Source organism: Cryptomeria japonica, chromosome 5, assembly GCF_030272615.1.
Source record: "Cryptomeria japonica chromosome 5, Sugi_1.0, whole genome shotgun sequence".
NCBI classification, from domain to species: Eukaryota; Viridiplantae; Streptophyta; class Pinopsida; order Cupressales; family Cupressaceae; genus Cryptomeria; species Cryptomeria japonica.
The window spans coordinates 25,716,979-25,728,288 of record NC_081409.1 but is presented as its reverse complement, the minus strand read 5'-3'; positions in this window follow the sequence as shown (position 1 = coordinate 25,728,288).

Genomic DNA, 11,310 nt, shown 5'->3' with positions numbered 1-11,310 from the left:
ACATCACATAACACCAACATGAATACAACAACGAATCACATGACCACAACATAAAGAATAGAGACCTCTAGAGGCGCAATAACAAGAAAAGCATAAGGAGATAGGACCTACATGTAGGGATAGGAGTGTCATCACATGAAGTCATCATGGGAACCTATTCTCGACATCCGTGATACTCATGCAGATCCATCTCAAACTATGAGGATATCTAGGGAGTTCAGCTTACCTGGGTCACCAAGGTCTTCCCAACCATTCCCAAATCCATATGACCATACCAGGGATGTGATTTGAAGCCACAAAACCAATTTTATTCTTTTTAATGTGAGAACCTATCACTACTCAACCATCATAGATTTAATTATGTTATCACTTGATTACAAAGAAAAACTCCCATGAGGTATTATGGTAGTCTAGACCCCCGGATGACCTAGGTATCTAATCCTCGAGACCCCAGTCACTCATTTGGAAGTCCACTCCCCATTACATGCACCTAGACCTTAAGGTGGAACACACATAAAAATAGCATCATAACCATAATAATGAAGGCTCACAAGAGATATAAAAGTACCCATGGTACCATAAAGAACATATTGCACATAGTAGGATACCCAAGGCCTCATACATGACAATAGCCTTCACCAATGCATAACAATCAAAGAGACAATCATGAACATAACTCAAAGGTGAATCCAGATCCTCAACAAAGAGGCATAACACATCCCACTGGATTCATAAGATCATCCCTCAACAATAAGGAATTCTCCCTCTTGTCGGAGCAACATAATGCAAAAGAAACATCTCAAAGGTGGGGCTCAAATCCTCTCACTAGAGAAAAAAGGACCTCATGAAAGATAAAAATAAATCAAATACAATTCAAATAAGCTCAACACAAATCACACATGCCTCTGGAGAATAAACAAACGCTGACAAGACTCTCGCATGACCAAAAACTGACTTTTTAGGGCCTCCAGAGCAGTTTGGAGCTCCCGAAAAGCACTTCATCGCCCCTGGTATGTATAGCGGTGCCCTTGGTATGTAGTATGGCATTTTTGGTATGTATGGTGGCATTTTCGGTCCATATGGTAGCATTTCTAGTCTCCCAAAAAGCGTTTTGGGGAAAAAGGCTTGAAAATGTAGTTTTAGGGCTTCTACACCCTTGGCATGTCTCTCAGTGCCCTCGGTACATATCATGGAACCCCTAGGGTGAATAATAGAACCCATGATATGTACCTCATTTCCCATGGTTGATCTTGTAGCGTTTTTGGAGAAAGTGTAGAAAAACACACCAAACAGGGATGCATGGCTTATCAACTGGCATAAGTAGACTAAGGGGTCAAAAATGACCCACATACTGCAACCATAGGGTCTAGAAGATCTAATTACCATCAAGTAAAATCAAAAACATCATAAACATAATCACTGCTGAAAGTTGCATGAGGAAAATCATCTCCCACAATGACAAATCTGAGACATAGAAGACTAAAATAACAAGGGAGAAAGAAAGCAAAGTTGCAATCCACTTTAGGAGACCTAAGAAAGTCTTTCAATGTTCAATTGTAACCATTTCATATGCTTGGAAGTGTCTACACACTCAATTGTACAATCTTAGAGAGTCACAGAGAACTCTTAGCAACCATACAAAGGTTAAAACATCAAAATAAGCTCAGGATGAAGGGAGACTCAAGCAATCAACCAAGGGATAAACCAATCCGATTTCAAACCATAATCAATCAAATACAATAGCTAAAAATCACATTTATACACAAATAATTTAGTGATAAGCTTCAGATAATCCATTTTAAGAGAATCAAAACCTTTGGAAAGCAATTTTCCCCCAAACAATCCCTTATCAAATAGCAATAAGTTTCAGCAACTACAATTCCAAATTCCCCAAGCAATCTTTTCAAAAAACAGCATACAATATTTTCCAAATCAAATGCTGAGTGCTGGAAAAGGAAGCCAACCTAGAAAATGAAGAAATAAGAAGAAATTTGAAGGTGCAATCCAAAATCCAACAACAATCCTCCAATAAATAAATCCAAATCCAAAGCAAAACTCTCCAAATCAAAATCTTCAAAAGGTTTCAAAATTTTCCAACCCTCGTGAATGCACAGGAAGCCGAATTAATACAAAAATTAAACTCAAAACTATAATACAAGTCGACCAATGAAAATATTTCATAAACCATACATTATACCTACCCTATACAAAATTCAAGACAAATATTAAAATACATATATTATTTACCTACCATTACATTTAACCAATAAAATAGGTGGATAGGTATAATATATCAAATTAAATAAAATATAAAAATCATAATCCTAAGAAACACAATAAACAAGGATAATATCATTTATCCAACCGATAAATAATAATTCAATACTTACCCATATTAAATAATTATAAATAAATATTATTATAAAAGCCAACAAATAAAACTAAAATAAATACAATTCCCATTAAATACCAATTCAATAAAATTCAATAAATAAAAGCAAATCAATATCAATTAAATAAATAACAATAAATCAAATAAATTAAATTAAATAAACAATAATCAAATAACCAAACAATATTTAATAAATAATAAATCATAAATCAATAAATAAACCTTAGATAGCGATGCGACTGAATTCGAGCAAAACAACAGAAATGTGTCCGCGCAGGTTCAACGATGGGCAACCTGATTTAAAGAGGAAAATAGATAATTACAGGCCTCAATGGGTATTTTAGAATGGCAAGTGGGTAGATAAATGTTGGCAATCTCAGAATCAGAAGGAAAATAACGAATGGCAAATTGTTAAATCCAAGAAAATAAGGCAAGCGGAGAAACTATCTCAATGCCTCCCTTTGCAGTCTAGATTTCGGAATTCGGTCTGGTCCAACAAGGATCAAAAAAGCAACAATGGGAATTTCTACAGACATCCTGGCCCTAATGTCATGCCCACCAAACAACCTGGCATTGGACCTTCTAAGCAACACAACAAGCAGAAAAAGTTTAACCCTAACAAGGTTCCTATCCATAAGCAAAATAATAATCAGACTAATCCAAAGTCGGCTCCAGCAAAGAACCAATTCATCAAAATCCACGAGCAATCATAAGGAACAAAAAGAGGAGATACTTTTGTGATTCACAATAAAATCATGAGTGCATGTTGGGAAAGTTGTGAAAGCTTCGGATTATTTGCAAAATGGAGTGGTAGCGGACAGTCGATCGACAAGATTGAGCAATGGTGGTATTGGGCATACCATCAATGGGTAAGTATTTCTATCCTGGCAAATGATTTGATCTTTATAAAATGTAATTGTAAGAAGCTTAAGAATGAACTGTTGTATGGTAAGCCTTCTATTTTCAAAGGATATAGTTTTCACTTCATATATTGGCATTTGAATTTTAATACATTGGACTACAAACCTAAAACATTCCCCAGATGGGTTAAAATTCCTTATCTTCCTATAAAATTGCTTAATTTTGATGCCCTAGTAGAAATAGAGAATGCGTTAGGGTCTTTTATAGGGATGGAGGAAAATTTTATGAGTTCAACGCAGGTGAAAATACTCATAGATATGGACTGTAATGATAAACTCTCGACACCTTTGGAATTAATTACTGCCAAAATGGCTTACAACATTAAAGCATAATTTTATGAGGGAACCATTTTTGGCAATGTGATTTGGGAACTAGGAAATCTGGTTAAGGATCCATCAATAAAGGCCCCCTTGATTGACTCAGGAGTCAATATTAAATTTGATACTGAGAGAGGAGGTTTTAAATATGATTTCGGAACTAGGAAATCTATAGATGACAAACATCAACTATCCAAGTTTCTACCAATGAGGGGTATAACTCCAAGCTGCTCCCTAAGATATTCAAAAGTTTTCTTCGGCAAAGGTTTAGTAAAGATATCTGCAATCTTCTCTTTAGTGTTCACATAAACCAATTAAACTTCTTTTGCTTCAACATTCTCTTTCAGAAAATTGAATTTGATAGAAACATGTTTAGTTTTTGAGTGAAATACCAGATTCTTTGATATATCAATTGTTGTCATATTATCACAGTAAATGATTATAGGTTCCTTGCATTTTACCTTTATGTCCTTCAACATTTTCTTAATCCATAATACCTGTGTACAGTTAGTTGTTGCTGCAACATATTCTAATTCTGATGTTGATAAAGATGTGCAACTTTATTTCTTGCTCAACCAAGAGTTAATCTGCTGCCAAGAAAGAATGCTCCATCGGTGGTACTTTTTCTCTCATCTATATCTCCTGCCCAATTTGCATCAGTGTATGCACATAAATCAAAGTTTTCATCTCTAGGATACCATAAACCAAGATTTGTAGTACCTTGTAGATACCGGAAAATCCTTTTCACTGCTGATTCATGATTTTCTTTAGGATCTCTGAAATCTTGAAACAATACATACTGCATTCATAATATCAGGTCTTGTTTGTGTCAAATACAGTAAACCTCCTATCATAGACTCTGAACTGGCAGAATTAACAGAGAAATCTTTTTTCCGGCTTTGATGAGGAGAGCTACTTCTCAGGGGGAGTAGATTGAATAAATGTGGTTATAACAATTGGTATCTGTAACAAGATTGTATTTGGTTTTGTATTGCTTTGGCATTTGATGTCAAAGGGGGAGAGATATCTATAGAAAAACACATTATCTTTTGGGGAGAGATTATTCATTGGGGGAAAGATTGTTACTCTTTGTATCTGTATTTTGATGATCTCTTTAGGAGATTGTTGGTTTTTGGTTTTTGGCATTTTTGCTTTGGCACTTAGATGGTTTTTCCATCTTGTGTTGCCATCAATGCCAAAGGGGGAGATTGTTGGTATTTTGGATATATTTATATGGTTTTTTCATTGATGTCAATACTTGTCAACACTTGAGAAACACTTGGAGATCTTTGGTTATGTTCACCAGCATGATCAATGACTTATGCACAGTCACCGGTATCTGGTTCACCGACAGGTTATATTGTTCACTGGCACTAAGGATGATCTGTTATCATCTAGAGATTACTTGGTTATGTCGAAGACATTGTTTGGACACTTGGTTTTGGTGATTTGATCATTGATCTAATCGGGTTTGCATATTTGTTGTTACCGGCAAATAGGTCTAGGATATGCACCGACAAGCATATCTATTCCAGATCAGCACGACAAGTCATGAAGATGATTTATTATTATTGTAAATGCATTAAGCTGACATGATGCATCACGTATTGATTCATTTGTAATTGATTTTATTGTAATATCTTAGTAATCCTACCTACACATTTGGTCTTAGGTTTTGGTATATATGTAAGATCTCATTTATGAGATTGTGTGGTAGAAGTGGAAAAGGATTGTAATAAGGTATATGTGAATATAAGCAGAGCTATACACGTAGACATCATTTGAAGATTCAAGGAAGGTTTGAAGAAGGTAATCAGATCTTAACCGGTACTGAATTTAGCATATGAAGATGTTATTTTGAGCAGTACATTATCATTGGATTTAATCATCCAATTGTAGTCAGTGTGACTCCCATTTTGTGATTGAGCAGTGAGCTCTAGGCAGTTGGCCTTTCTGCATGTGCAGACTCCATATTGTACACACATACTATCTGCGGTAGTATCATCTGAGTGTGGGTAAGGTTTCCCACCGTGGTTTTTCCCCTTACAGGGTTTACACGTACAAATAACTGTGTTATGTATTGTGTATGTTATTTGTCTTTCCATTTCATGCATTAAACATTACCGCTACTGCAATTAACTGATAAAACTATCTACCGGCATAAAGTTTGGTTTATCGGTATTAAGCATTAAGTTTGGTCAAGTTAGTTTTGGTTTGTATTTATTGGACAATTGATTCACACCCCCCCCCCCTCTCAGTTGCCTCCGAGAAATAACAAAGATTAGGGGTGTGTTTGAGAATCTTCATAGCCCGGATGTGTCACAACCTCCTCAAGAAGATACTAGAGAAACAACTATGGGTCTAAATACTTTGTTGTTTGGAGGAACAAGGGATGAGTGGGATGTCATACATATGCATAGAGAGGACAGGGAGGTGGATTAGGATAACCTAGATCTGGAAGCCCAGGAACAAATTCCTGCTAATTTGGAAGCGGTTTATGACCTCATAGGTATAAACAATGCATTTGATTCAGATTATGAATCGGAGGATGAGAATAGTGCAGAAGTTGCTAAAAAGAAGCAAGAAATCATTTTGAAAATCCTGGAGTTAGAATCCAGGGAGGATATGGAATCTAATGGTGAGCCCCAGGTCAATAATTTGATTAATAAAGTGAGTTTGGATAATCCAGTAAAATTAGGAATAGCTTTATCCTATCCAAATAAAGAGACCCCAGATTTTGGGTTAGCCCCTAAAAGGAAAGGAAGGAAATCCCTTACAAAATTAAGGTCAAAAGTAGGGGAAGCAAAAGATTAAAAAAAGATCACTGGTCTTTTTCAAGCTGGGAAGGGGAAGTGCCTTCCCAATGAAAAAATGAAGATTACAACATGGAATGTTAGGGGATTGAATGCCCCTAACAAGCAGCGATTTCTCAAGCGTGGCTTAACCCTCTTCCAATTTGATATAGTGATGATTCAGGAAACTAAGTTAAGGGATGAGGACTGGAACTCCCTTAAAATGAAATTAGGCTTGTGGAAAGTGGAGAATAATCTGATTACAGGGGTTGCAGGAGGATTGGTAGTATTGTGGGACCCTAAAAGAATTAGGTATGAACCGGTTACCAATAAACTGCATTGGTTGTGTGGTAGAGTGAACAATTTACATAATTAAATTAGCTTCCTACTCATGAATATATATGGGCTCATTAGCACTATAGGCAAAAGAAATGTATGGGCAGAATTAGATTCCTTTATGTTACAGAATTTGGACAATAATATTATTCTTAGGGGAGATTTTAATACTATTTTAAGTCTTACAAAAAAAATTGGGGGTCTGCAGAATATATCACAGGCACAAATAGAGTTTGGGGAATGGGTTAATAATAACAATATGTTGGATATTAGGATGACTAATGGCTCCTTTACATGGAATAATAGGAGGATAGGCACAAATTATATAGCAGAAAAATTGGATCAGTTTTTTTTCAAGGGAGATCTTGCAGCATTCCAACACTCGATGAGCTCGACCATCTTAACTATGTCAGGCTCTGATCATTTTCCTGTCCAAATGGAGCTGTCTATGGAAAGGAATCCTAAAAAATTCCCTTTTAAGTTTGAAAATATGTGGTTTCAAGATAAGGAATTCATAGATAAGGTTGATAAGTCATGGAACGAGGAACAATTTTAGGGTTCTAAAATGTATTGTTTCATATCCAAACTCAAAAAGATTAAATTGGACATGCTAAGGTGGAATAAGGGGCATTTTAAAATCTTTTTTAAAGAGAAAGAATTAATTGAGGCAGATCTGGCCAAAATTAATGAAAGTATCATCAAGGAGGATATGGATCAAAACAAGTATTTTAAAGAGAAAGAGGTGCTACATGATTATGAGGATTTATTAACAAAAGAGGAGATATTCTGGAAGCATAAATATCGTGAAAATTGGTTAAGTTCAGGTGACAAAAACACAAGGTTCTTTCACAACAATGTCAAGTACAGAAGGAATATCAATAGGATTAGTAGGATTAGGGGGAGCATTGGTATTCTAGAAGACCCAAGAGATAATGTTATGGAAATAGTCAACTATTTCAAATCCTCCCTCAATAACTGGGACAATTCAAATTTAAGATCTCAACAAGAACTTATCAACTGTGTACCCAAGATCATCTCTGCAAAGGACAATAGAATGCTTAACAACAGTTTATCATTTGTTGAATAGAGGAAGTTGTCAACCAACTACATCTGAATAAAGCTCCAGGGTCAGATGGATTTCCTGTAGTCTTTTTTGAAAAATGTTGGCATATTGTAGGCAAGGATATGTGGGAAGCTATCAAATACATGAGGAAGTCGGGTAGAATTCTTAAAAAAATAAACAATACATTTATTGCACTCATCCCAAAAAAGAAAAATGCAGATGCATTAGATGACTTCCAACCAATATCATTATGCAATACAGTTTATAAGGTTTTGTCTAAGGCATTAGCTAACAAAATCAAGCTTATTTTGCCTTCTATTATATCAAAAGATCAAACTGGTTTCATACCTGGGAGATCAATCCTAGATGGTGTCATTATAGCCCAAGAGGCAATCCATACAATTCAGCATAATAAAAACCCTAGCATGTTAATCAAACTAGATATTAAAAAAGCATATGACAGAGTAGAGTGGAGATTTTTATGCAAATGTTTGGAGGCATTTGGTTTTGATAAGCAACTAATCAGTTTGATCTTTAGTTGTATCTCCTCCCCTAGATTCTCTATTATGATCAATGGCTCTCCTGAAGGGTACTTTTAATCCTCTAGAGGTCTGAGGAAAGGGTATCCTATCTCCCCATTTCTTTTCGTTATTATGGTAGAAGCCTTTGGTAGACGTATTAGCAAGGCCCATTCTCTGGGACAAATCAAAGGCATTAAAGTTAGTGAAGGAGTTTCTAATATCACTCATCAGCAATTTGTTGATGACACAATTCTCTTCGCTGAGGGAAGCAAGATGGAGGCTGTAACTTTTAGGAAGATATTAGAGCAGTATGCTACATCATCAGGTCAAGAAATCAATGCTAATAAGTTAGAAATTTTCTTTTTTAACACAACTCAGTGACAGGGGGATTCACTATATCGCATCTTAGGCTTCAACAAAGGAAAATTTCCCAGTAGATACCTTGTGTTACCTTTAGAAAAGGGTAGCAGGGTTAATAAACTTTGGGATCCAATTGTAGCTAAAACGGAAAAAAATGGAATCGTGGAAAGGTAGGTGGTTAACAAACGCTGGCAGAGCCACATTACTTAAATTGGTCTTATCAGCAGTACCATCCTTTCAAATGTCTTGGCTTCCTCTGAGCCAAGGGGCTAAAGCTAAAATGGAAAGGAAAATGATAACCTTATATTGCCAAGGGGTTTCTAGGGATAAGAAATTAGCACTTATCAGTTGGGATAATATTTGTAGACCAGTAAGCTCAGGCAGTATAGGGATTAGGAATCTAAGCTGGCAGAGATAATCTATTAAGGCTAAATTAGTTTGGACTGTGTATAAGGAACCACACAAAAAATGGGCAAGAATTTAGATCCGTGTAATATATTCAGATTAGCAGACCCACCACAAGGTTCGAGGGTATGGAACTTTATCTTGGATTATAGAATTCTGATCTTGGATAAATTATCTTGGGATATAGTGGATGGCAACAAAGCTTTATTTTGGAAGGACGTGTAGGGGGCATATGAAGCTTTGGAGAATCTTGATATATCCCCGAGAATTATAGAAACACTAGAGAATTTATGGGGGGTGCATTTAAAGGATTATGTTGAGTTCCCTAATGTGAACCCAACCTTAGGTTGGAAATGGAAAGATACGGTTAATACACCTCTCACTGCTGAAGAACAACAAGGTCTAAGAAATATTTTAATCAACTGAAACCTTACATTTAAGAATGGGGAGGATAAATTAATTTGGGTAGGCTTAAACACAAGAGAGTATAAAGTGAAAGAAGGATACTCAAAGTTGATCAAAGCTCAACAATGGGAATTAACGGAGATTCTAATACTTTGTTGGGATAGAAAGTGTCTTCCAAAGACATGAATATTTCTTTGGGAGACACTTCAAAAGAGGATTCTAACTGCAGAATGGTTCAAAAAACTAAGATATGAAGGCCCTTCTAGATGCCCCCATGTGAGCATAATGAGGAAATAGTGAACCATCTACTTCTGAATTGTTCTTACTCTTCAGAATGTTGGAATAGGCTATGTGGTAAGCTAAACTGGGAAACTACATTCTCAAATGATTTATTACAGGTCATGAAGGGATAGCCTAACATTTGTAAGAAGAGCTTATATAAGGACTTATGGAAAATAGCTCCCTCCATTATGGTATGGGAGTTATGGAAAGAAAGGAATAGAAGGTTGTTCCAAGGAAAGAAGATGGATGCCATTAATCTCTTCAATAAGATAGAAGCAACCATAGTAGAAACCACTAACAACAAACTAAGATATGATAAGATAGAAGATGGACACTTTTTTTAACTAGGATATGATGATTAGGAAAGGTTGGTATGGCCTTATAATCCTTCCCCAATATGGGAAAGGAGGGGTAGAGAGTAAAAAACTTAGGGAGCAATGTGTATAGTCGAGGCTAGAATTTGGTTGGCAAAAACTCAATTTCAATGGAGTCTCTAGAGGCAACCCTAGTATAGTAGGTATAGGGTGTATTATACATCGTTGGGATGGGTCTATTATTGAAAAGTTGGCAAATCCAATAGAAAAAACAACAAACAATATGATAGAAATGGATGCGATCATTGAAGGGTTGCTTCTTGGTATAAATTTAGATATCAAAAAATTGGCCATTGAGGGTGATTCTCAGATCATCATTAATGCTTTGAGAACTAGACAAACTCCAAATTGGAAACTCAATTCCAAATTGGGAAGAGCATTATAACTTTTAGATTTCTTTGATGAGGTTACAATTAATCATATTTTTAGGGAAGGAAATGTGGATGCTGACAAGTCAGCCAATTTGGGAGTAGACGGTAATTGTATCAAGGTTATAAATTAGTAAATTGGTGTTAACTCGGAGGCAGGGTAGAAGCTCGTGCCATTTTTTGAATTTGAAATTCATAGGAATATTCCTTCTTTGGCGGGTATAGCTTCCTTCATAAAATAGATAGCGGGGCCCACTTGTCAAACATTAGGATGTGAATTAATGCATGATTATTATGTATAGACTTCACGTGATTAATCATTAAATGAGAGTATCGACTCATGTTGAAGTATGTAAGCTATGTCACGTCGCCTTTAAAGTTTTGTTTCATGATTTCTTTTGGTAGTTTCCAGATACATGCCCTTCTTTTTAGGACCGGATAGGTTTCATTTTCTTCTCATAGAAAAATGGAGTCAAATTTGAAACTTGTCTCTACAAATGATAACCCACTTATGGCCTTTCGGGGAGCGATTAAATTGGAAAGATGGAATAGAATCTTACTGGAATTGGACAATTTGTTGGTCAGGGTTGTCTAGGAGATCATGGGAGAAGATTTCTTCAACTATGAACAAGTTTACCAGGCAAATTGTGATATCTCCACCATATTTGTTGCTATCTTACTTTATGTAGGAACTTCGAAGGAATAGGCTAAATTGTTATCTAGGAATGTGTTTAAGGAAGAATTGTTGGGCAACTTAGATTTAGCTGTGGATAG